The following is a 26,791-nucleotide window of genomic DNA, read 5'->3' as shown; positions in this document are numbered from 1 at the left end:
TCAGTGCAAAACATTTCTCAGTATCATGACCAGGTTGACGATGAAATTGGAAAAAGGAATTGTCATCAAAATAAGGAGATGCAAGTTTGGAAGGATCAATTTGTTTTATAGGAGGAAGTTTGATAATATTTCTATGCAATAATTGAGACATAATACTATGCAAAGATTCATTCAAAGGAATAAATTATCTTTCTCTTTGAAAAAAATTACAAATAGATGGCACACCTGTTGTAGCATTCACATGGCTGTTGTTGATTGGATCATTGAACTTGATGAAGCTTTTTGTTGGTTTGAAATTTGCAAACGGTTGCTGAACACTCTCCCCCTTATCACTTGAAGCCATAGGAGTGGATTTCTTGATTTGACTTAGAGTCAATTGATAATTGTGGAGTGTTGCGCACAATTGCGAAAAGCAAGTAAACTCAGACAAAAGAAGATTTTCCCTGATATATTTTTGTAAATTAGAAATGAAAATTATTTGAATATGGTTAACAAGTACATGAAAAGAAATTTGAGCACACAAATTCTTATATCTACCAATGAAATCAGTCACTTTTTCTTTAACACCTTGTTTACAATGCATTAAATTAGTCAAAGTGATTTTAGGACCAATGTCATTTTAAATTTTTTGGATGAAATCATTTTCCAATTGTTGAAAAGAAGTGATAGAATAAGAAGAAAAAGAGAAATACCATTGTAAGGCCTTATCTCTTAGTGTTCTTGTAAACAGTTTTGCAAGCAATCATTGATCATAAGCAAAATCAGTACACAAGGTTTGAAATGTTTTGACATGTGTAAGAGGATCACCTTTTCCATTATAGAGTTCCAATTGAGGGATCTCCACATGTTTAGGTGACATGAATTTACCAATATCAAGAGAAAGTGGGCTCGCAACATCAAAGGTGGGCACACTAAACTTGGATTGACTCATAGAAGAAATTTGTTGTTGTAAGGAATACACAGTTTGAGCAAGATTGTTAATTGTCATCTCGATAGAAGAATTGATGTTAGACATAGGTGATTGAGAAGGTGGTGTGATGTTGTGGAAAGAAGGCATGGACTGATAATAAGGTGGTGGGACATTATGATAAGTAGGCATTGGTGATGATTGGGTAAGAAAAGGGACACTTAAAAGTAGGAATAAAGTTGTTGAGGGAATTGCCCCCTTGTGTCACATTGATTGGTTGAGAAATAATATGAATACTCATGGAAGTCATAGGTAAGGATGGAGGATTAAATGAAGAAGAGGGATTTCCCCCATGACTTCTGGTTGTAGGAATGACATTTTGAGCTGAAGTAGTCATGATGTTAGATGTGAAAGTAGAAATACTAGTCATAGGAGTACTCAAACGAATAGAAGAATTGATTTGTGTTGAAGGTTGTGAGTAACCTAGGGTCTCAACACAACTCTTGATAGGAATGACATTAGATTCAACAATATGTGCAATGCCACACAATATATCAATTCCATTCTTATCACTTTGAAGCATGTGTTTAAGGCCTTCAATTAATGGAAGAGCTTCACTATTAGGGTATACTTGGAACATCCATTGTTGAAAGCTGTAAAATTGATTGTCCAATGTATAAAGTTGATCTAAACAAACCCTAGTTAAAGATTATTCTTCATCATGGGATTCATCAATGGGGTGAATAGGCACATGATTAGGATGGGAAGAATTAGCATGATCCTCGTTAAAGAAGTCAGCCAAATTAGGCTCCATCTCCTCAGTAATTAAACTTTGGGAAGCCTTAATTTTGATGCTTCATCTAATGGGGATAGGATAGGTAGGACTAATAGTGGTAGAACTCATGCACTAGAGGGAAAATTTGAATTTTGAATTGTGGAACAAAGATTACAAAATTGAGTAATGCAAAATTTAAGAAAATAATGATTACACAATTTGAACTTTGTTGGGAGAATGGGATGACATGATTTCAAAAAATGAAAGGAAATTGGAATTTCAAAATTAGGGCCAAGGGAAGACCACTTGATTTAAAATTGGAATTTTTAAAATTAGGGCTGATTATAATTAACCTCTTAATTTTAAAAAATTTCTTGAAAGTTGAAATGTTGAATTTTGAAGGTATTTCCGACTCTAGAGAGCTTAAAAATCAATAAAATCAGCCAATCTTTTGGATTTAGGATATTAAATACAGTCATAACAGTCTCCTGAAATTTTGGGTAAAAAACTGAGGATCGTGGCGGGAACACATATGGTTCGACCAACGTTTTTCAAAATTTTTAGGGATGAATATTATGATGATTTTAAAGCTAATCCCAAAAAAATTGGTGAATTTTATGATCTCTAGATGGGCGAAATGAAGGCGCAAATATGAAAATAGGACCCTATTAGGGTTTTGGAAAAAAAGAAGAATTGAATTGCACTTTTGAAAAGGGTCAAACCTAATGGATAGGGACACCTTGGAAAATGTTTATAAACCTGAATGTAACAAAAATTGATTTGAAATTCACACAATATCCAATTAATTTTAAAATTTAGGGTTTTATGACCTAACCACTTTTAATTTTAAAATTTGAATTTTGGTAAAAAGGGGGGAAATTGAAAATTTGAATTGTAGGATTGAAGACCAATCTAAGAACAATCAAAAATCTGAAAATTAAGTTGAAATCCAATTTTTGCACAAGTTCAATATGATTTGTGAAAATTAGGGTTCTTAATTTTGTAAATTTTAATTGCAAGTTGAACAAGACAATGAGGAAATTGAATTTGATAGACAAAGCAATTTTCAAATCTAAGATAACCACAAGTGATTTTTACAAATCACAAGTTCAATTTTAATTTTAAAAACTAGGGTTTTTAACATTTTAACCACTAAGTTTGCAGAAATTTTGAAGCTTGTAAATGAAAAATATGCAATGTTGTTCAAAGGAAGGCATGCTAGATGTCGGGTTCACCAAAATGTAAAGGTGGGAAAATGATGAGTGATAGATCAAGAGGAAAACTACTCTTTCCCTCAAAGAGAGATGAGAGTTTCACTATTGATTATCCTTCAAGAACTTTTCACCATTACATTAGGAAGAAGGGGATGAGATAATTCACTAGATTCAATCTCTCCACACAAAGATGATAGATTGAATTCTAAATGAATCGAGAATGTTATGATGATCCCCTCTTTCCTTGTTTGAAATAGAAGGAAGTTGGTTGAATTATGTAGTACAAAAGTGACAAAGAATCGATTATAACTTGATATCGGAATATGGGATGAAGTCATGTACCCGGATCTAGCAATAAAATGTCGAGATGAAGTCGTCCTGCGAATTTGAGGAAACGTTGCTCGGACTGTGGCGGGAATGTACACGGTCCTCCTAAAAATCCGCAAAATGAAAAGGGTTTCTCCATCTCTGCAAATGAAGTTCAAATCCGAAAGTACAGGTGCACACCTGCAACCTACACATAGAAAAGAGAGGAAAATGGGTTGGGATTGGGGGTTTACCTTTAGGTCAGACCCCAGTTTTGGAATTAACCAAGTAATGAAAGAAAGTACTTGCAAGTAGATGTAAATGAAATACTGAATTGTAAATCACCTCAAGGGAGATTGTAGTAGAAATTTTGATAGAACTGCTTGTGTGGAATTGAATGTTGTAATCAATCTCCTCTTCAATGGTTGAATCCTTGACTTGAATGCAACTCCTAGCCATGAAGGGAGACTTGAGAATGCTCAATGCTGGAAAAGAATGCTTGATCGCTTGTGAATTTTCCACCCAGCCAACCTTATTGAACTCATGCAAATGAGAGGAGAAATTCCCCTTAAATATATGTTAATGGATTCTAATTTCATCACTAGTCGACATCAGGAGAGTTTCTGCGCTCTCTGCACAACCCACAATGCATGCTCTAGGATTGTCCTGCCCCAAAATAGGGTAGGGACAGGGGTGCCACACCCCTATGTTGGGAGTACAAGGGTGCCACGCCCCTATTCTAGAGGGGATAGGGGTGCTACATCCCTAGCCTACCCCTTTTTTCCAGGGCAGAGTGCAGTCAGAGTATTGCGGAGGCCAAGGAAGAAGCTATTTTCGCAAGCTGAGCAATCTCTGGTCTCCAGTTAGGCTAAAGGATTCAAGTTTGCATGCATGAGGCTCCTAATGCAGTTGAAAATTGCTAGGGTCACAATTTTATGACACTGCACCTTCAAAATGAATTAAAGAGGAAATGATTCTTTTACATGAAAAATGGGAGAAAGTAGAATTTTATCTATCTACCCAATAGCTTATTGTTTTTCTTTAGCAAGAGCAAGCATAATTTGGTGAAAAACTATTTTCTTTCCTTGTCTTTTCTCTAGAAACAACTCTAACTATATCCATTTGGTAGCTAAACTAATCCCTTGTGTTTTAGGGCCTAATAGGCCCAACCCACCTTTATCTTTTGGTTAAATACAATGTAGAAGAAAAGTAGATGTATAACAATCTTCACCTTCACAATTTGACCACATATATTGCCCAATAATTTTAATTAAAACCTCATAACCCTTCTTAGGATTTATCTAGCAAGAAGAGAACTAAACGTGAGAAGTGCAAGGAAATTTGATTCACACTTGAATCTTGCTAGCAAGAAATAGAAATTTGTTTTCCTAGGTCAAAATTCTATATTTTAGGTTAGAAATGAGCCATTTCTACATATTTGAATGAATGACTCAAAATAAAAAGGAATGCCGAGGTAATGATTGATCTACTCATATATGATATGTATCCAATAATTGGGAATCTAACATGGCATTGGATAATACTAAAACAAAATAGTCTTATGATAAGTTAAATTGGAATCATAAACTAAGAAACATAAATTTAATACTTTAAATAAATTATTAATTTATTTCCTCTTCAATGTTTTGAAGCAAAAACATATTGTCATCAACACATGAGAATTAAGTAGAACTACATTGTTGGGGATGGAGATTCCCTTTGAAAAATTCATTGTATTATATTTTTGTAATAGATACTCAAGTGTAGAAACTTTATAAGAGCATACAATAAATGAGCTAATGGACATCCCTACCTAATTGATATTTGCAAAGGGAATAAATTTGACAAAGAGCTATTGATATGTGGGAAATGAGATCATGGACTATAAATACAAACTAAGATCTCAAATCTCCATGGAATATCATTGGAACTTGAATAATATTTAACTAAAATCATAATAGGAGAGATGAACACTATTATTGGTGTTCCTTTATTGCAATGGATTTGATATTTTGAAAAGTGTGTGTGTTTATGAACTAGGTTAAATGATAGAAAAATGATAACTTTCAACATAGATAGTGAAATTTAGAACTGAGAATAAACACAATAAGTCAAATCTAAAAAGGGGAGGCAAAGAATAACTTGTAGTTGCAACCTAGAGTAGAAAATACCAAATAGGGTTGGAGGCAACCCAATCTGAGTGTGTATGTACTGGACCTAAAAGTTCCAAATTCTGGATTAGGAGGTTTTGTAGCTCCATCTCTCTAAAAATCATCCAAAATGCTAGTCCATGTGTTTCCAATTGTTCAAAATGTGGGATTGTTGATCATAGTCTACTTTTCACACCTATATCCCTCTTTGTGGTTGGATGTCATAGATCAATTTATTACTCTAAATAATTGTATTGATTGATTCAATATATTTTTTATATCATTTTATTTTATTATATATATATATATATATAATAAAATATATTATTAGGATTAGAGGAATTCTTTTTTCTTTTATTATTAATTTAATTTCTTTTAGTTATAACATCATAGTGGGATTTATAGTTAAGTTTGAAATGCTTTTAGTTATAAATCAATGCACGATGTTTTAAAAAGAATTTTGTTACATTATTTTTTCATGATGAGGGGAGGTAGTGGGAAATATCTAAAATTTCATAAAAATGTTGGAAAGGCCACAATTAAAGGACATAAAAGAGGTTTCATGAATAAAGAAAGATTGGGGGATCATGCATATGGCAAAAAAATGGTCTGATATGCTCAATGTTGCATGGATCACTATGCTGATATATTCTATGTGCTAGGAGAAGTAAATCAAATGCAGTACTCTCAAGGGGCCACATATGCCAGTCAAGGAATATGGACAGAGAAAGGATTTATATTTTGATAGAGTATGATGAGAAAGATGCAACAAGGATGATAGGAAGAGATTTTAAATATTTAAGTACTCTCATAGAACTGTATTTATGGTTAAATCCATGCTAAGTTTCTATTCGCAATATTTTATATCCTAATTAGAATATTGCATATATTTGAGTAAGTGGAAAAATTCTTATCTACTCACGTATTTTGCATCCTTCTTCATTGACTGCAAGCATTCTTAACATAGCAAGTAGCTAGACCTTTTTGCACAATCCTACTATCTTTGTATATTTGCAATGAACTTGTCTTTTACAATGGTAGATTTGGTAGAATATACATTTGCATATGTCGCTAAATTGAGATCCTTTCTTATTTTGAAAGGACACTAATATGTAGAAAACACTTCCTAGCACTAATCTAGTGGAAAAGATAGTACAATTTTTCTTGCAAATCTTAAATATTACATAAATAGAAACACATTTAGAATAAGATAATGAACATTCATACAAATATACAACAATGGAGACAAGATACATCATGAGGAAAACTCTTTTAAGAGAAAAACCCCACACTCCAAAAGCACAATACTTTGTAATCTGTTAAACTAATAGTTACAATATAATATCGACACTTAACTTCTTCAACAAGAGTCTACAACTAACAATCCACAACATGGATTAATGTTGGCAGCATAACACTTCACCTACAAAATGAAACATGACTAATACTCTCTATGGGTAGGTTATATAGAGAAATACAACAAAGAAGGAAGCTTCTAAATGAAGCAAAAATATTGGATTGGGCAAAATACTTGGCACAATATTCTAGCCACATCAAACCATGCAAATGACATATGTACATCTCCAAATGAATCCCCATTCAAACCTCCTAAGTTATGTGCCTAAAATTTATTATCATAAGTTATGACATATGCTCTTACACCTCTTACGATTTTTATAACAATAATCATTACTGGCAATACTTACAATTATAAGAGAATCAAGCGTAATGGTCTAACCATAGAAGATGATCCTCTTACAAGTTGTCATAACCCAATTTCAGCATCCACATTCTCCATGCAAAGGTGCCTCTAACACTTGTCCATTCTATCACAGAATCAATCATAAATTATCATAGGTTGTTGTTTCATAATTTGTCATCTTACATGACACTTTTCACTCACCACCACAAAATTCCAAGGTCCTTTAAATGGGATGTCTACCTCCATGTGAGGAAAAAATAATCCATTTCACCTTCCATATAGGATGACAAGTCAACATGCCAACTCATACTAGATGAGGAAACAATACGTGCAAACAAAATTGTCCTTGTAGGATAAAAAATTAACCAAATTTTAAATAAATAATACCAAATACCAATGTTAGGAATTGCAAAGGTTGTGACACCTTAATCCCATAATTCTCCCACCTGTTAAATACTTTTAAGAGCCACACTTGATTAACTGCATGGGGTTGAGAGGCCCATATGACTAGAACACCATTTGAACTTCTTTGTATTCACAAGCTTCATCAATACGTCTACAACATTCATCAAAGCATGAACCTTTCCCAGTTTTACCTTCCCATTCTCTACCATATCTTGAGAAAGATAGAAATGAGCACCTAGATGATTTATTCTAGTATGGAAAGTTAGATTCTTTGTTAAACAAATAACACTCTAACTATCACAACAAATAGTAATCAATCTTGCATCAAAAATAGTATTCAAGAACAATGGTCTAAGCCAAATGGATCTCTTGAAAGCATGAATAGCTATAATATATTCTTCTTCTATTGTAGACAAAGAAAATAAAAGTTTCCACTTAATCATTCAACTAATAGTACCACCATACATAGCAAGAACATAAGAACTGGTGGATCTTCTATTATCAATATGACCTTTACAATCTAAATCTACATATCCATGGATACTCACAAAATGTTGAGGTCTAGTAGGATAACCATGAAAACACAAGGAATACTCAAAAGTACACCTTAAGTATCTCAACACTCTCTTGACAACATCTTAATGCACACATCCAAGATTACTCATGTATCAACTTAGGACTCCCATTACTTGGGAAATGTCATCTTCTATAGACCATAGTGTACATAAGATTGCCAAAAACACTCACATATGGTATAGTGACCATGTCCTGCACCTTAGTAGGGTATTTTGGATATTCCTAGTGAAATAGGAATTATCATAGATCTACAAGATGTCATGTTGAATCTCTCCAACACTAAATTAGTATACTTACTCTAGCTACACCAAAGCTTTCTATTAGGTTAGAATCTTCTAATATTTGTCCCTAGAATATACCTAGATGCACCTAAATCTGTCATCTTAAATTGTGCTAACAACTGGGAAGTTTCAAGTCATAAATAAAATATCCATTACCAAATAGTAACATATCATCCACATATAATACAATAATGGAAATGTGACCCTAATCAGTTTTCAAATAAACAAAATGATTGGATTTAGCGCTCTAAAATTCAAAACTCAACATATCTAGGTATCAAAATTTTGGTACCACATCCTAGGGGATTGTTTTAGACCATAACAAAAAATTTCAACATGAAAACCAGATTTTCTTTTGACCGGTTTCTCTATTTCTCGTGATTTTTGTAACATTGAAAATAACTTTAAAATAATTTTCAATTTATCCATGTAATTTTTTTTATATTTTTCCCTAAGGATAATTAATTTAATAGTTTGCATTTTGACACTCTAGTTAATTGTTTGGTTGTTTTACTTGGAAACAGTTTTTTTTACATGGGATAGCTTCTTTTGGGATGTGTCATATGTATATATGGCTTTTTTGTCCTTATGGATCATTTGATCATCTTTTGTAAGAAATTTATTTTGTAGACACATTGAGGTAAAGTGCCACATCTTGTTCATATATTTGGGGGATTTTACATAAATGTTGTGCCATATTATTGCACTCACACTATATTTTAAAGTTTGATGAGAGTTTGTGTAGTTTCTTTGTTGTTTGTCAATCATAGCTTTGTCAAGTGACAATCCCTCCATGACAAAAATAGGATTGTTGTGTTAAACAATTCAGATACTAGAAGAAAACTGAGAGGGGGGGATGAATCAGTTTTCTACCAATATTAACAATTAATGCAGATTATAAACTTTATACTGGAGCACTAAGAAAACAAGATAATGAAAGATAAAGCATGAAATCACATTATGCACAACACCAATATTTTTGACGTGGAAAACCCGATAAAGGGAAAAACCATGGTGGGAAACTCTACCTACAATTAGGTAATACTTCTGTAGTAGTATGTGAAATAATTACAATGGGGATTGCACTTGCAATCAAGCCAACCACCTAGAGTGCATTGCTCATCACAAAAGAGAAGTCTCACTGACTTACATAAACATCAGACTACAATCTGGAAAGAATGAACTATGAAAGTAGCATCTCCTAATGCTTGATACAGTTCCGGTTAAGTATAGATGTCTACCCTATAACACCAAATCCTCCACAACCTTCTATTGAATGATATATCATTGTTTGCACATAAACCTTTCTCTAATAATGTAGACATAACCATTGACACCCAAAAACCTTATCCAATTACATGAATAAGTCACCTATAAATATAGATCATCAACCTTATTGATAAGGTCAGTTAAACCCTAAACCCATAATTACAAAAATTAAATCACACGATATCATCTGACCAATATTTTGATTCACATTACATTTCATGGACCTAATTCAAATTCCCAAACAATTACATCCATAAAATTTCATTCTAAGACCAATATCCAACACGTTTCACTAACTGATAGAAACCCTCAGTAACACATAATACCTAATCCGATCCAAATAGGACCACCATATCAAGATGCTAGCCAATGCAAAGTCACCAAACAATTAGAACATGATCAAGAAGCACCTTTAGCATGTTAGAAACCTTTTTCATAAGCCAGACCACAATCACCTAACCAAATCACCAAATATCACTAACCGGTGAAGCTAACTAGTACCAACAAATATCAACCGAGAACATAAGTGATAGATATTTAGAGAACCAAATCATGAACCAACTGAATATGAAAAGCATATAACCATCCCAATTAATCATCCACAACCAAATCCAAGGATCTAATCATAATGGATCAGAATCACAACCAAAACCAAGACAAACACCAAGTCTAGCCAAGATAGGTCCAACCGGGATATAGTTTTGACATCAATGACAACACTTAGCCAAATCCTCCATAATTCCAACAATCTACCCCTTTGGCATTCATGGAAAAATTGAATGTGAAAAACATCCAAGTGCTAAGGAATGCCAACAATCTCCTAAAGATTGATCTGAAATATATCACCCCCTTTGATTAATCGATAAACACAAAAACACCATCTTCCCAGGGATTAATTATTTTTCACATGAACACCATCTCCCCATTTGACATCAATAACAAAGGACAGATACCAAACCAAAAAAAATACTAAACCAAATAGTAGAATACTCCTCCTGACTAGTGGCATCAATCCATCAACATAGAACATAAAATATGTCTGATAGGTTCACCGGATTGATGCATTCTTGCATCTGTAAGTTTCTTTCGAAGGGGTGGTTACCCCCAACTAATCTCTGAGATATTCAAAAGTATCTTTAGGCAATGGTTTTGCTAGAATATCTTCAATCTGTTCCCTAGTAGGTATATAAACCAATCTAACTTCCTTTACTTCAACCTTTTCCCTCAAGAAATTAACGTTATAGAAATGTGTTTTGATTTGAAATGAAATACTAGATTTTTTGACATATCAATAGCAGCACTATTATTGTAGACACCTAAAATTGTTGAGTCTAATTAAATAAATATTTTATTTATTTAATTATTTTAAGCCTAATTCTTCTATTAATTGAATAAATCTTTATTTATTTAATTAATTCATTTATCCTCTTCTAGCCTTATTTCTCATTTAAATAAATACCTTTATTTATTTAAATTATCCTTCTTCCTAAATTAAATAAATATCTTATTTATTTAATTGATCCCACTTCCTCTATTCATTAAATAAATATTTATTTATTTAATTAATTCATTAACCTTTTCTACCTATGACACATGTTATTCATCTCTTAATTCATACACTACCTACCCTCTCATTATTTTTTTATTTCCTCTACCTACCCTCTAATCAGAGCCGACCATTTATCTCTTACACTTCTCAATTTATCCCTCCATCTCTTATAGTGTCTTCTATATAAGGAGATGCTTCCTTCATTATCAATCCCCAGGACATATACATTCTAATCAAGCATCCTAGCATTCGAATTTTCATATGTGATCCTACTTGCAACCACATTTTCGTTCTTTGTTGAGCTCTTGTGCACATAAAATCTGAGAGCAAATATATCAAGCAAGATCAATGGAGATAGGAAGAATGGAGATCCAAACCCTATTGGACATGTGATGGTATAATCCTTGTGATTTCATTTGATTTGCATTGTCTTAGGTAATCTTCATATGTTATGATGGATCTTTGTTGTTTTTAGGCTAGGGTTTTGTGGTTGAATTCATTTAGTCTTTCAATATTGTCTTATCCATTTTCACCATATACATTTTGGCACGCCTGGTGGGACACTTGTCCCTTTTGCATTTAACATCTTTTGTGCAGATTTTGTGGTTTTGAAGTTGCAGATCTGACATTTCCGACAACATTTCGACATTTTCACGTCTATGTACCTTCAGATTGTGTTTTTGATTTTTTGTTGCATTTGTGACATCTGGAATTGCGTCTACGTCTTCGACATTATTCTTTTTTTTTGCAGATTGCAGGAATTGCATCTCTGTTCCCTAATCATGTTTGCGAGGACTCCAGACACATCTATGTTCAAGAACCGCGTCTGTGTTCAGGAACCACGTTTGCATCAGATCTAGCTGCATTTGCATATTTGTATAGCGTTTGTGTTACTCATTATCGTGTCTGTGTTCAATTCTTGCATTTTGGTTTCTTTGATTCGGTTTTGCATCATTCAGATTTCAGATCTGGTTTATATTGAGATAACATCTTCAGATCTAGCTAACGAAATTGGTGCAGCTTGTCTTGAAAGAAAAATCATTTTATTGAAGGCCCCTATTTCACAAAGTCTTTTGGATCTAAAATTTACCTAGCTTGTGTGCTTGCAGGAAGGGGTGATCATTTCAAAAAATCCAAACTACTAACAAATCTTTGTTGCAAGATCTTGACAAGGGTTTTTGATCTTTATTGTGTGCCTTGTTTTTATAGACTAGCAAACACTTCAATTGGTGCACTAAAATTGAACTAGTGTCTTTTCTGTCTTGAGCAATGGGCTCTTTTTGTTTAATCTTTAGAGGGCCTGTCTCCCCGTGTGGTCATTAGGACTACTAGTGAGGAGTGAATGACCCAAGTGGTAGCGAGGAAAACCCACCTCTTCTGAACCACTATAAACAACTGTATCCATGGTGAAAACCATGGGTAACATGTGTTGATTAGTTCATATAGACACTATGTCTCCCCATAAACCCGTTTGATAAAATTTATTTGATCAGGTGTAGGGCATAACCCCTACCGACTAGGAGCCTTCTGTATTTACAGAGTTGAAAGTGCCACATGTATGGCCACATGAGAGGATGCCCTTACTAGCACCTCTTTGTTTTAGAAGCCAAAATCCTTCTAGTTGTTGGGTCAGGAGGTTAGACCTCTAGAGCAACCCACACACATACGGTTCTTAGTAGAGATACAAAGTTCACCATGGGGAGTTTTCATGGGGACTGATGCTTGGCTGCCCTGAGAAGTGAGTGCCGAGGGTGGAGCCAATGGGGTTGTTAGTGAACAGATTTTGCTCTTTGCATTTAAATGATTAATTTTAGGACTCTGTTACCTTCTTTTAAGAACAAATGGTTCACTGAACAGTTGGGTCGGCATTTGTTCAATCACCTCCCTCTAAATTTTTGCCTAGGTACAACTCCCTATCTAGATTTTCATAAAGTATGTTTCTGTTTTTTATATTTATATCCAAATGAAAGATTTTAACCAGAAAGTGTATAAGGCCGCCTATATCATTCTTGGATGAAAGGCTATAACTTTCCTCATATCTCATAAATAACGGAAACTATCTTCTTAATTTTCAAAGTATGTAATTACAACAAACTAAACAAAGTTCAATATACTTCATCCAAATAAAGATGAACAAATTAAGAGAACATGAATGCACCCACAAACATGAATCTTTTCTAGAGTAATCAACACATTCAAAGGAAAGAACATCAGAGGAATAATGAAAAACTATAATGAAATAATCAAATATTATTTCTTGATCGGATAAACATGTGTAAAGACATGTTATCTATTCGGATTCAAAATGCATAGATCTTTCTTCTCCCCAAAACAATATCACCAGATTTCATATATATATCTTTATGTAATCAAAGACATAATGATACATCTGCTAATCTTTTTCCACCATAGATTTCAACCATCTGATCTCTCCTTTGATTAGGAATAAGAAAATACAAAAACAAACACACATTCCAGTTTTTTTTTTGTAAAATCAGTTATTAAAAATCTAACCCTTCTACCATCGATTCTACTTAATTTATAGTCTAAACAGGGGAGGTCTCCCTGAAAACTCGACCACTCCCCAATAAAATAGTTACGAAACCAACATAAATTATTTTGGGACAGTTGTCCCGAAGTTTTTGCATAACTATGAAAAATGTTTTGTTTTTAAAAAATAAAGAAAACAAGCCCAAAGCGGATGCATTGTGTTATATCTCATCATCACCCTCTTCTCTGTCTTCGCGAGTGTCATGAGCAGCTGTGAGTTCTTGGATCATTGATTGGCTTAGGATTTTCATTGCATTAAGCTTCGCCTTTGCCACCTCTTTATTCCACCTGTGTTGCACCATTTTCTTTGAATGCTTCGGCAATTGATCATTCCCAATGAATACCATTGATTCGATCCTAGCCACTTTGGTTATATCCTCCGGCGTGAAACTACTCCTAACTCTGATCTTCTCCATGTTCAATCAGAACGACTTGACTACTTCCTGTGTACTTGCCCCACAGATTCCTAGTTCCCAGTCATGATCGGGATTAACCACTTTATTATCTTTGACAATACTGCTCTGCAAATCCTGGAGTTCATAGACGGAGGTTTTCGCATCCGCAATTACCAACTGAAAGGTGAGCAACCGCCACATGATAGTCTTCTTAAGCACGAAAAGTTGGCATTCATCAGATACCAGCTTAATTGAATGTTCTGTGAGAAATCTGGTAGTTCCGTACTCTTCGATTTTGGTAAACAGAGGCAAGACATTTTTCCATTTGTGCTCTTCTTTCTCCCATGGTACAAGCTGATTTTGAATTTTAGAAATCAGGCCCTGTACCTCATCACATAACTTTTGGGAGTCGGTAATGTATTTTTCACGATCTTTGATCACTTGTTCAATCCATTTTTCAACCGCTTCAATGATGCTCTTAGCCCGTTGAACTTGATCCATCAACTTCCTATTTTCCGGAGAAGTTGGGTCAAAATTCTCAGTGGCATGGGATATTGGCATTGCTCCAAGGTAACCGATGCTCTCGATGAACTGAGCCAAAACACTTATATGTCTTTTAAGTTCTCTTTTCTCCCATCCATCCTTCTCTGACCGGGTAAGCATCTTCTTCACTAATACTTGAAAAAAATGGTTATCTATATCCCTGCTCATCTTTCCCAATTCTATTTTTCTTATTTCAAAATCATCAGAACCGGCCTCTTTGTTCTCATCTCTCGATTTGTAAGAAGCAATTTCTGTCGTCCACTTACCAGTTTCCTCATCGTTCTTTAGGTGCATGGTGGTCTTGAACCTCTTTGGCTTTGGATTCTTCTTAGAGTACTTGGCAACCATCTCCTGAATTGGAATGGTCATAGGAAGAGAGCTCCTTTTCCTATTCACTGAGGTTGTTAACCATTTAGGAGTCACAATAGAATGAGAAGTTCCTTTAATCATCTTTGGGGGTGGCATCATAGCCACAGTCACCGTTTGGGAGTCTAGAGCACAAGCAGCTTCACCATCCAAATCTTCAATTTCAAAGATCTAAGCTTCAAGCACGACATCTTTGGCTCCCATATCCTTGACCTGGTCCATCCTCTTCTGGGTGACACTACGTGATCGAGTATACCGAGGGGTATTAAAATCCAGAGTTGGGCTAGGTCTGCGTCTAGGCGGACCCGACTTGATTTCCTTACCTACACGAACAGGAGCACTGTTAGAAGGATGCTTTGGTGAAGACATACTTCTCGTAGAAAGAGGCTTGGAGTCTGGCTTCATTGCTTTCTTCTTGGCCACCCATGCCACTGTTCTATCCAGAACTCATTTGGTTCTCAATTGAATGTCATCATTTTCGTCTTCATCCCAATTAATTGGGGGCATTTCAGTCTCTGCATGGGCTAAATACCCTGGTTCAAATAGTTCAAGATAATATTCTTCAAGCCCTTTAATATCTATCTTGATTTATAAAGAAATAACCTGTTCTAGCACCAGTCTCATATTTTCTCTTTTGAAGACTTCAAGTTCATCTGAACAGTCTTCCCAGAAATCTTCTAACTGTGGTGTGGGAAGATAAGGCATTAAACCAAGGCTCTGAGAAAATCCTTTGTTGTCAAACCCTTTTCTTTCAGCATACAGAGAGAAATTAAAATTTTGAAGGTCTGCTCCTATACTTAGTGCATCAGACATTGAATTATAGGATAACACTCCCAAATGTATTGGAAAATGACCTTCCCACTTGTCCTTTGGTTGTGCCTTCTTGACCATGGAAGTCAGTTGTCTGCATACTTCTGCTAGGACAAAACAATCAAAACAGAAATGTGGAAGCTTGAAGGGTTCCTCTTCAAAGCCTCCCACTCGTATATAGCAAAAGCATGGAAACTAGATGTAAAAGCTTCCGAACTTCTTAATCAAAGCCTGCGCCTCATCTGAAATCCGTTTGGCTTTTGTACCTTTCAGTTCATGACACATATCGCCCAAGAATGCATTATGTACCCTTCTAAAATCTTGTAGGGCATTGTCCTTTTGTAGCATTGGATAAAACTCATACATCAGAACATCTTCCTTAGTGGGCTGCTTGGGTACGCCGGTTAACTCCTTAACACAGGCCAGACAATACAAAAGATACGAGGACATGAAGAAATTTTGTTGAAATTGCTTGGCTAGACTCAACTGCTCTTTCATCGAATCAGCAATTAACTCTGCCCAATCCAGATATTGTTTTCCTTCCAGAACTAATTGTACATAGCAATATATCCAATCATCAAAGTTGTAAGCCTCGGCAGAACCTCTAGCTTGATGTAACAGAAGCATTACATCATGGATATGTGGCAACATGTGGTTCTTGTTAGGATTTTTAGGCAGTCTTGAACCACCTCTCTAAGGGACTTTCAACCAGTACTTCACCACATTATTCCTGTGTCCAGCTCTATCTGCATTGAACTCACTAATTGACTGAGTAGGGGAGAAATTAGAAAACTGATAATCAGGTATTTTGAACACTGAAGCAATCACTTCTCGGTTAATGGTGAGAAGGGTTTCACCATTATCTCTTTTGATGGTTTCAGATACAGGGTCGTATCTGACAATACACTCTCGAACAAGCTCTGAACAAGGGATTGCCAGAGGAAAGGCTGCAGCTTCTAAAAGTCCACTACTCAAAATCTCTATACATAAAGACTTATCAACACCCCTGAACACCCTTTCTTTCAAATCTTCAAGGTTCTCACCCTTGAGGTCAGTATCACTAACTATGGCTTCTGTGGACGCCATGCTAAAGATGTTTCCAAACAAGTGCAAGGTGGACTTCATGATTTCAAAACAAGAAACCCAAACTTGATTGCAATGAAACCAAACCTTTGTATGAGAGAAAATGCAAGGGAAAACACTGGAGAGAATAAGGAAAAATGCACCTTCACAGCTGTATAATTGAACGACAGCTAGCAGCAAAAAAAAAACTCCTATCCAGGGACAATATAAACACAAATCCAGTAGCAAGAGCAAACGCAGAACACAAATGATTTTCATACCTTATAAGGAAAGGTAATAATGCAGACACATTAAATGCAATGATTTCACACTTTCATTCCAAACGCGGCAAATTGGTAGATTAGACCCCCGCACGCATGCATTGAATGCATGGCGGCGTACTTTAAGAAACTGCCAGTTCACGCAATGTTCACTTACTTCGAAAAAAACCAAAGAACGACATCACTTTACAATATGGTTTTGCCTCTCCGTATTTAGCAATAAATGCCCTTTTCAAAACATTAGAAACCGTGGGACCCACCAGCATCGAACCTGTGTGAACATCTTGAACCAACTTCTTGAGTGTTCAAGTAGTTCAAGATGTACGCCATGTCAAACTGTTGACCAATTTGCCGTGTTGAACACATTGAACATATTTGAACCCTTTGAACTTAGTTCAACAAGTTCAACACAAATATTATGTCACCGAACAAGAAAAACTTATTAAAGAGCCACTGCAAAAACTTAGAGAAAATGTTAGTACGAAGAACCTTTTCTGAACACTTCGGAACCTATTGAACCTAAATGAACATCTTGAACCTAGTTCAGAACGGTTCGACGTGTTCAAGGAGTACAATGAATTGTCCGAACTTGAACGAAAATGACTAGAGAAAGGACTTGAGGCCGCATTTAAAGACTCGAACCAAGGTAATATGGTATGAACTAGGACTCCAACATTAAAAAAAAAGGAAATTATGACCCATTCTTGGCATGAAGAATAAATGACGTGGTAATAGGGGTCAAGCATCTAAGTATCTACTCTGAATAGCATACCATCGGGGGAAACCCCATGTGGGATCAACAACTATTGTCCTGGCCAACCATAAGAATTGTGCTTGACTTATTTTAAACAATCAACATTCAAGACCAAACATCAAAACATTGTGTCTTTTCTGTCTTCAAGTGTATGAAAAACAATTTTACATCAAACAACACACTTTTCTTTAAGTCATTTTGAGTCTAAACACTTGCAAACATTGAGTCCTCATCAACACTATGTCCTCTTGTCACGAAAAATAGTCAAACATTCAGAATTGGTCACAACAAGTCACTTCATGGATTGAAAAAAATTGCACTCAGTTTTCGAAAATGCGTCTGTGAAGGGCAGAAACATGTCTATGTTCTCTTGAGCAACATTACCTTTACAAAATCTTAGAAATGCATCTGTGTCTAACAGAACCACGTCTATGTCATTTAAGCGCGTTTGTGAAGTATACAGACACGTCTGTGTTCAGAATTGAAAACTTTCATAATCCACCAAACAAGAAATAGTCAGTTTTAGACTTATTGAGCTTCCTAGGTATCTCTCTAGGTTTCATAAAGTCCATCATTGCTTTACACCTTACATTACATTCACATTTGTCTAAACTTGAGTCAAAAGGTCACTTGCTTGTCCTCATCATACTTTGTCAACACACTACATACAACAACATTTTGCTAAGTGGTCCCTCATCAAGGTCAATCACCTTTGGGTCTCATTTGGTCTTACTTAGAGTCAAGGTCAACTTACCTCATCAAGAGAAACTATCATCTCTTTGGAAGCCACACCTACTCTACTACATACATACTTGGTCTTACACTTTGGACATTGCAAGTACACCTCAGATTCATTTACACTTCATCCAACTCTTGGTCTTCCATACTCTTTCCATTTTCATCTAGTCTCAAACATCTTGGTCAATACCTAGTTCATGGTTGAAACCCATTCCCAAAAATCTAGGAGAGAAGCTAAAGAGGCTCAAGAGTCCGCAAACATGAGTTCCTATGAGTATGATAATGATGTCTTTTTCAATTCTGATCATACTACATTACTTGACATGGATGCCTATAGAAACATTCCAAATGTTGAGAACATGGACACTACAAACAACAATGATACACACAATGACAATATGGATAACATTTCAGTACATTCAGCAAAAGTGGAAGACTCCATTATGGATCCCTGTTTCAATAGATTGGTTGAGGAAATAATGAGGAGAGATAGACAATATTTCTTACAAGTGATGGCACAAAGTGGAGCCAAGATCCCTCATGATTTTGACATGTCTCAAATAATGGAAAATCAACCTTTGCAACAACCTCAGCCCAACTTGGATCAAAGGAGGCCTAATAGTGGAGGCAATAGAGGACCACATATGGTGCCTGAATCACCATCATCTTTGTTTCAAAAACCAGAGGTCCTACATACACATGGTCAAGCATATGATACTCACCTTTGCAGACCATTATGGAAGTCTTATGCAGAAAAATATACTCAATCGCATGTCAATGCTAAGGACCAACCACCAAAGCAATTGGATATCCAAAGGCATGGTCAAAATTTGGACACAAGGAAACCCTACATAAAATTTGGGGGCAACACACTAGAACAAACTCATGACATGCCTATAGAGTATGGTATACATGGACAAAGAAGATATTCTATTCCTCATTGTGACTCTATACCAAGTGGTCCATATATGCAACATCACTATAGACCTCCTCCATATGAACATGTGTATGATCAATATCATCCATATATGCAACATGCTTCTCCTCCACCCGGTGGCTCAGGCATGAGATATGGTCCAAGAAGTCAGTCTCCACCTAAGAACAATTTGGAACAGCAAATTAAGGACTTACAAAAGAAAATGGAGGACATAAATACACCAAAGCCAACTTACACAATGAGATACATATGTCCTTATCCATTTGACAAAAGCATTCCAATGCCTCCATTCCCTACACACTTTGTGACACCTAAGTTCGATAAGTACAGAGGAAAAGGGGACCCTAAGGCACATATAAGACAATTTTTGACTGCTTGAATTGAGGTAGCAGTAGAAGAGACATATTTGATGAGATTATTCCCACAGAGCTTAGGTGATCAAGCTATAGAATGGTTCTCCCAACTCCCACCTGGAATTAAGTCATGGGGTGACTTAGCAGAGGCATTTATCTAGCATTTATCATACAACATAGAGACAAACATATCAATCACTACTTTCTGCAACACCAAACAAAAGGATGTAAAGTATTTTTCATCATTTTCACAAAGATGGAGGAATCTAGCTAGTAGATGCTCTTGTGAAATTCCACAAAAACAAATGGTAGATATGTTCATCCAAAATGTTAACAAAGACATTGGTTATGACCTAAGAAAAGCTTGTTTGTCCACCTTCAAGGACGTCATTGAAAAAGTATTAGCAACAAAAAAGGTCTTAATTGAACAAGGAGTCATCAAAATATTCAAAGAAAACAAAGAGGACTATAAAGGAAAAGACAAGCCAAGATTTTGGAATAAAAACAAGAACATAGTCAATGATGGTGTTGTTGATGCCAATACAGTATGACCCAAAATATTTTTTTCTAGATCAAGCTCTACAAACAATTAGGTGAATACTCAAACAACTTCCAAGTCACGAAGGAAGTACACTCCATTGGGAGAACCACTTGAGTCAGTTTTCAAGAAACTAGTGGCAAACAAAATAATAACAATTCCAGATTTTCCTCCATATGAGCCAAAGGTCAAACCAAATTGGTGGAATGATGATGAATATTGTGAATTTCATAAGAGAAAAGGACATAAAACAGGAAATTGTCATCGATTGAAAAACATCATACAAGATCTCATTGATAGAGGTGACATTGAGATTGAAGGACATTCATCCAATCAAGAACATGAGATGTTTAACGAACCATTCCCAAAACATGACAAGGGAAAATCCAAAGCCACAAATGACCAAACCAACTATACCAGAGCATCTTATAACTATGATTCAACTATAAATCACATTTTGATGGACAATTATGTCTCTACCATTATCATCCAGGACAAAACACCTGAGAATTCCACCCAAAGACCCAAGATTGTCTTAAAAGGCATTGGATCTTCTTTGGAACCAACCTCTGAATGTAATGTTACAACTCGTCGAGGTAAATTCACTTTGCAAGGTGCTCTAGCTAAAAACACTACTTCCTCATCAACCAAACCTAAGTATGACCTTGTAGAATAGTTGGGGAAGACACCCACACTTATCTCAATCCTTGAGCTCTTACACATATCCCCTGCACATAAAGCCATTCTTGACAAAACCTTGAGAGACACTTCCGTCCCTACCAATCTGAACGTGGACTAGTTTCAAGCCATGGTGGGATACCTTTCCATTCCACACTCCTTTACATTCATAGAAGTTGATGACCCCTCTGTGAACCAACCACATAATGCACCTTTACAAATTGAAGCCTTTCTACACAAACACCAGATAAAATGAGTCCTGATAGATGGAGGAGTGGGTCTAAACATTTGTACATTGAGCACTATTAAACAATTGGGATATTCAGATAAAGTTGTGAATTCTACAAACAAAATTACCATCAAAGCATATTATGATGAAGAATGTTCATCCAAAGGCACAATCACCTTGCCTCTCAGAGTTGGGCCAATTATCAAGGATGTGGTTTGTTAAGTCCTAGACTTGGATCTCACATACAATATATTACTAGGAAGTCCTAGGATTCATGAAATGAGGGCAGTCCCATCTACATATCACCAATGCATTAAGTTTCCTCACAATGGAGTTGAAATACCAGTTAATGGTGATCCTAATCTAGTCATATACTACAATAACTTGAGACTGAAAACTGAGACGATCATTCCAAGTAATAGGGAAGTTGTCCCTTCTTCTGCATAAATTGATCCTGAATCATTAAAACCTTCAACGTCAAAACAAGGTGAGCTTAAAGGGAAATTCTAGGATAAGGGCATGGGTGAATACAATTTGAATCAAACTATGTGCTTACAACAAGTAATGAGTTCACCAAAAGAGTATGGACAACCACATCCTACTAAGTGGGTCTCTATCATTACACTCAAATGGGATCCTACAATCTTCCAAAAGTGGGTTGAAATGGAAGAAGAAGACTTATAAAAAATGCTTTAAAAAGACCCTAAAAATGGTACACAAGATCACATCAGCATACCATGTGAAAAATATGGCAAAGGGTTCACGATCCTACAAAAATTTGGGTATGATGGCAAAAGTCCTCTTGGCTTAAGAAAGGAAGGCATCATTGAACCTTTACAGCCTGAATTGACATTCAAAAAGGAATGCTCGAAAGGACTTGGTTTCATGTCTTCCAAGGTAAATACTCAAAAGATAGGAGAAGCATTACAAATCAAAGATGTCAAAATTCAACAAAAGAATCGCTATTCCACAAACTCCAATGAATGGGAAAGGGATTTAAACAAATCCTCCAGTGACTATGAACTCACCGAGACATTCAGAGAACCAGGTGAACCCACAGAAGAAGAGGAATTTTACAGAAAATTTAAAGTTGGTCAAGAGATAACCCTCGAGGATCTGACATAGTTCTTGCCTCTAGGTTCTAGGTTGAAATCATGAAGAATGAGAACACATGTCCTAGAATGCGCTTCTAGTGATGAAAATTTAGATTCATTTACGATCGAGACAGATGAGGAGAGTCCCAACGATTACCTTGATAACTACCTCGACATACCTGAATAGAACTGCATCTTCACCCTTAGCCCCGCTAACTTCAAAGACATCAAAGGCCTTCCCCTTTTTCACCACCAACTTATTGATTGGGACCATGAAGGACCTGCATAGTTTGACACATTCCAAAATGATGAAGCCTTTATTGACTATCTTGGCATACAAGATGATCTTGCGCCTGGGGACCATAACGCAAGATACACTATAGAACTCAATAGCGTTACATATTTTTATAGTTTTGATACTTAATATAAGTACAGATCCAATAGCCAACAAGATGAGAGGGGAGAATGAATCATACAAACTTAATCATCCATAAAAACACCAGATTCAACCTCGATAACATATATATCAGTCATATAACCAAAAACTGTCAAACATGCAAACTCAAAAGCATATGAACAATATAAACCTCATAACACCAGATTTAACATGGAAACCCAAATAGGAAAAAACCACTGTGGGATTTCGGACCCACTAAGAAATATACTCTTCTAGAGTATGCTCGGTTAAAAGCAAATCCTATTAAAGATTACAAACACATTGCTAGATGTGACCTGATTAAGGAATTTCCCTCAAATCTATTAGGATCTTCACTTTTTTAGAAGTGACCTTGTCAAAGGATTTCAAACACTCAATCAGAATGTCACCTTGTTAGAGGATTTACATATAAGACTGTTAAGTCCACTTGGTTAAGAGATTTCCTGTCACTTTCACAAAATCACAGTAATACAATCTGTCTGTAACTTCACATCTAAAATGCTAAAGCAGTTTCCTATTTGTTCAATACAATCTAGACATAGAACTAATATTGTCTATCTGTTGGGCATCAATACTCTGTTATTCTAACAGGTCTTCGAGCTTTTGTGCTTGGTTATCACTATGTAGCATCCCTATGCATACACTTGCCCACATACATTGTTTATTAATAGTTTCCTATTTATAAACAATCTTCTAACCGCTTAATCTCCTTGATCACATTTCCCATGATCAATCATAGCCATTAGATCTTCAATCTTGTCCAGGATCATTATATCTTTTGATCTGAAAATGTTTTACCCTACCTTGGAACTTGCACATTCACCTTGGAACTTGTGTTAGGGTAATGTGGTTCAATCTAAGCTGTAGATCTTCTTGCCAACTTTCCATTGCCTTAGATTCACTTAACAAACTTCTTTCATGGCTTGCCAATCATTGATCCACTCCAGCTCATCAGCTTCTTTCATTAAATATCACATGTAAACATTTAATGCATTCTGTTATAGCTCGGTTACAACTTGGTGAATACTAAACTTCACTCGGTAGACATTTTGTCTTCATTAATCGACTGCGATAACCTTAGGGTTTACCGACTAGGTTCTTTGCTTGATAACATAGTATAGTATTAACCTTTACATTTTACAACATATGTATGATGTTAAAACAACCTAAAACATCAAGATCTCATCATTGTCTAACTTGGTAGTAGTTGTCCATTGAATATCTTATCCCCTTATTCATCATATTCTCTTCTGTCTCTTTACCGACTTCTTTATAATCTTCATATCATACTTCTCAAGATATGGCAACATCATACTGAATTAGAAAATCAATTTCTTGACATGAATGACAAAATAAAAATATCAAGATAGTAAAACATCTTTAATCAATTATGTCCATAATCATCAACAACCTTCTCAATATCCTTATTGAAATGTCAACAATCTCTCATTGTCTGTTATAATGTAATATTGCCGACAATCTCCCCCTTTGGCATTGATGGAAAAATCAATTGATTTGACCTTTAAAAGATTCAGATTGTTGTGATTTTGAAATGCTTGAAATGCTCTCCCCCATACATTAGATTTCTCTTCTGTTTCAGTCTTTATTTCAATCTTTAGTCTTCTAGTCTTCTCTCGGTCTTCTCCTCCTTAGGTCTTCTCTCCCTTAGGTAGGTCTTCTCCCTCTGGGTAGGTCTTCTCCCCCTTTGACAACAATGCCAAAAAGAAAAAAAAGAAAATTTGTTTCTGTAAGAAGTTATTGCCTGCTGTTGTGTATCAACTGAGTCTCAGTCAGAGCATTTGTTTACAATTCCTGTTCCCTATATCATTCTCTGTATTATTGCAGTATTAATTCCAGTACACTTTCAGAAAAATATTCTAAAGTGTATCACTCCAGCATCAACTCCCCAAAAGATATTCAATAGAGTCATCAAAGTGATGCTTTCACTGAATTCGGTTAGTGAGTAAAAGATAGGGGTAGGACCCCTAACTTACTTTTGAGATATTCAAAAGTGTCCTTTGGTAGTGGCTTGGTGAAGATATCAACTATTTTCTCCTTTGTGTTAACATATTCCAACACCACTTTTTTCTCTTGAGCTTCTTCTCTAAGATAATGATATTTGATAGATACGTGCTTTGTCTTAGAGTGCATAACAGGGTTCTTTGAAATGTTAATGACACTAGTATTGTCATAGAATATAGTTACTGGCTTAGTAACTTTCTCATTTATACCTTCCAACAGTTGTTTGATCCATGCAATGTTGGTACAATTCAGTGCTGCTGCAACATATTTAGCTTCGGCTGTTGAATGAGAAACACATCCTTGTTTCTTGCTAAGCCAACTCACTAGTCTTTCTCCTAAGAAGAAAGCTCCTCCACTTCTGCTTTTTCTGTCATCAATGTTGCCTACCCAATCAGCATCAGTATAAACTTTTAAATCAAAATCATTTCCTTTCTAATATACTAAGCCATAATCTTCAGTGCCTTTTAAGTATCTAAAAATTCTTTTGATTGCTGTCATGTGGAATTCCTTAGGATCTGCAGAGAATCTTGCAACAATACCTACTGCATATGCTATATCTAGACTATTGTGAACAACATATTGTAGTTTTCCAATCATAGACTGGTAGAGTGTCTCATCAACAGATGCAAATTCATCATTCTTTGATAGTTTACTATTGGTAGTCATAGGAGTACTTACTAGTTTTGAATCCTCCATTCCAAATTTCTTCAAGATTTCCTTTATGTACTTGGATTGAGTAATGAAAATCTCATTTTTCATTTGTAGTATCTGTAAGCCTATAAAATAGTTTATCTCACTGATTAATGACATCTCAAATTCTTTGCTCATTTCATTTCCAAAGTTCTTGCATAAAGAGTCATTTCCACAAAATATAGTATCATCAACAAATATGGCTGAGATTAGTATTCCATTTTCATCATTCTTCATGTACATGTTGTTGTTCTCACTTGTCCTTATAAAACCAATCTTAATAAAATAAGAGTGCAATCTCTCATACCATGCTCTAGGTGCTTGTTTCAGACCATATAAAGCTTTTTTCAATTTATATACCTGATCTTTATTATTGTCTTCAACAAATCCCTTAGGTTGTTCAATGAAAACTTCTTCATCTAATATTCCATTCAGAAATGCATATTTGACATCCATTTGATATACCTTGAAGTTCTTGAAAGTAGCACATGCCAACAATGTTCTTACTCCTTCAAGTCTAGCAATAGGTGCAAAAGTCTCACCATAATCAATTCCTTCTTCTTGGGCATAACCTTTGCAAACTAATCTTGCTTTGTTCCAAATGACCTCACCTTTTTCATTTAGCTTGTTTCTGAAGATCCACTTTGTACTAAATACATTTTTGTCCTTCGGTCTTGAGACCAGTGTCCATGTGTCATTCTTCTTGATTTGATCAATCTCTTCTGTCATAGCATTTATCCAATCTTCACTGTTAAATGCCTCTTTCACTATTCTTGGTTCAAATTCAGATATCAAACATGTGTTCTATCTTAGTTTGTTCCTTGTCATCACTGGATCAACCTTATCTCCTATAATCTGACTTGGTGCTGATAGTTCTGATACTTAATATAAGTATAGATCCAATAGCCAACAAGATGAGTGGGGGGGGTGAATCATACAAACTTATTCATCTATAGAAACATGAAAATTCAACCTCAGTAACATATATTAGTCATAATCAAAAACTGTCAAACATGCAAACTCAAAAGCATATGAACAATATAAACCTCATAACACCAGATTTAACGTGGAAACCCAAATAGGGAAAAACCACTATGGGATTTTGGACCCACTAAGAAATATACTCTTCTAGAGTATGCTCAGTTAAAAGCCAATCCTGTTAAAGATTACAAAACACATTG

The sequence above is a fragment of the Cryptomeria japonica genome, chromosome 9, assembly GCF_030272615.1.
Source record: "Cryptomeria japonica chromosome 9, Sugi_1.0, whole genome shotgun sequence".
Classification (NCBI taxonomy): domain Eukaryota; kingdom Viridiplantae; phylum Streptophyta; class Pinopsida; order Cupressales; family Cupressaceae; genus Cryptomeria; species Cryptomeria japonica.
This window is presented reverse-complemented; position numbering follows the sequence as displayed.